Source organism: Microtus oregoni, unplaced genomic scaffold, assembly GCF_018167655.1.
Source record: "Microtus oregoni isolate MIOR12 unplaced genomic scaffold, Mior012 000106F_ref0000393, whole genome shotgun sequence".
NCBI classification, from domain to species: domain Eukaryota; kingdom Metazoa; phylum Chordata; class Mammalia; order Rodentia; family Cricetidae; genus Microtus; species Microtus oregoni.
The window spans coordinates 1,943,659-1,945,754 of NW_024544721.1; positions in this window are offsets into that span (position 1 = coordinate 1,943,659).

Consider the following 2,096-nt stretch of genomic DNA (forward strand, 5'->3'; position numbering starts at 1 on the left):
CTGTGAATGCTTGCTTTGCCACTGAGCATGCGGTCGATTTTTGAGAAGGTTCCATGAGCTGCAGAGAAGAAGGTATATTCTTTCCTATTTGGATGAAATGTTCTATAGATGTCTGTTAAGTCCATTTGCTTCATTACCTCCATTAATTCTCTTATTTCTCTGTTAGGTTTCTGTCTGATTGACCTGTCCATTGGTGAGAGAGGAGTGTTGAAGTCTCCTACTATTAGTGTGTGCGGTTTGATGGCTGCCTTGAATTTTAGCAATGTTTCTATTATGTACGTGGGTGCTTTTATATTAGGGGCATAGATGTTCAGGATTGAGACTTCATCCTGCTGAACTGTTCCTGTTATGAGTATAAAATGCCCCTCTCCATCTCTTCTGATTGATTTAAGTTTGAAGTCAACTTTTTTAGAGATTATTATGGCCACACCTGCTTGTTTCTTAGGTCCATTTGCTTGATAGGCCTTTTCCCAGCCCTTTACTCTGAGTAGGTGCCTGTCTTTGTGGTTGAGGTGTGTTTCTTGTAAACAGAAGAATGTTGGATCCTGTTTTCTTATCCAGTCTCTTAGCCTGTGCCTTTTTATTGGTGAGTTGAGTCCATTGACATTAAGTGATATTAATGACCAGTGGTTGTTAACTCCGGTCATTTTTTTTAGTCGTAGATTTTGTGTGTTTCCCTTCTTTGTTTTGTGTTGGTGAAGGGTCTCTAGATGTCTGAGTTATTGTGGTCATTGTTGGACTCCTTGGTTAGTGATTTTCCTTCAATTACTTTCTGTAAGACTGGATTTGTGGCTGCGTATTGTTTAAATTTGTTTTTATCCTGGAAAATTTTATTTTCTCCATTTATAGTGAATGAAAGCTTGGCTGGGTATAGTAATCTGGGCTTGCACCCATGGTCTCTCAGTTTCTGCAGTACATCTATCCAGGACCTTCTGGCTTTCATGGTTTCCATGGAGAAGTCAGGTGTAAGTCTGATAGGTTTACCTTTATAAGTAATTTGGCCTTTTTCCTTTGCAGCTCTTAATATTCTTCCCTTATTCTGTATGCTTTGTGTTTTGATAATTATATGGCAAGGGGATGATTTTTTTTTTGATCCAGCCTATTCAGTGTTCTGTATGCTTCTTGAACCTTCATAGGTATATCTTTCTTTAGGTTGGGAAAGTTTTCTTCTATAATTTTATTAAATATATTTTCTGGACCATTGAGCTGCACTTCTTCTCCTTCTTCTACTCCTATTATTCTTAGGTTTGGTCTTTTTATTGTGTCCCATATTTCCTGAATGTTTTGTGATGAGAGTTTGTTGGACTTGCTGTTTTCTTTGATCAGTGTGTTTATTTTCTCTATGGTATCTTCAGAATCTGAGATTCTTTCTTCTATCTCTTGTATTCTGCTGGTTATGCTTTTTTCTGTAGTCTCTATTCGTTTACCTAGATTTTCCATGTCCAGCCGGCCCTCTGTTTGTGTTTTCTTCTTTGCCTCCATTTCAATTTTCAGGTCTTGAACTGTTTCCATTATCTGTTTGATTGTTTTTCCTTGGTTTTCTAGGGTATCATTCACTGATTTATTCAATTCTTCAAACTTTCTGTTATATTTCTCATCCATTTCTATAAGGGCATTTTTTACATGCTGTTTAAGGGTGTCAATCACTTTCATGAAGTCAATCTTTTCTCCTTCTTCTTGATTAAGGGGTTCTTGTCCTCCCGTTGTGAGGTCGCTTGTTTTTGGTGGCTTCATGATGCATTTCAGCTTGTTGGGCGAATTCTTGCCTTGACGTCGGCCCATCTCTTCTTCCAAATGTTCCCTATGGATCTTCTTTTACCGGATCAGGTCTCCTTGCCTACCAAACGCTGGCTCTCCCCAATGTTGGCTCTCCTGGCGCCGAGAGATCAGGCCTCCGTGCTGGTTGGGCAGCTCGCAAACAAAGCACCTACCCCGCTTGGTGCAGGCAGGCCACAGAAACAAAGGAACTGCTGCCCGCCCGGGAGCCCCGAGAACTCGGACCCAGAGCCCAGATAGGCTGGGCTGGGCGATGCCACACGCTAAAAGAGGGCAGTGGGGCCGAAGTGGGAAGGGCTCTGGACGGAAGCTGAGTGGGC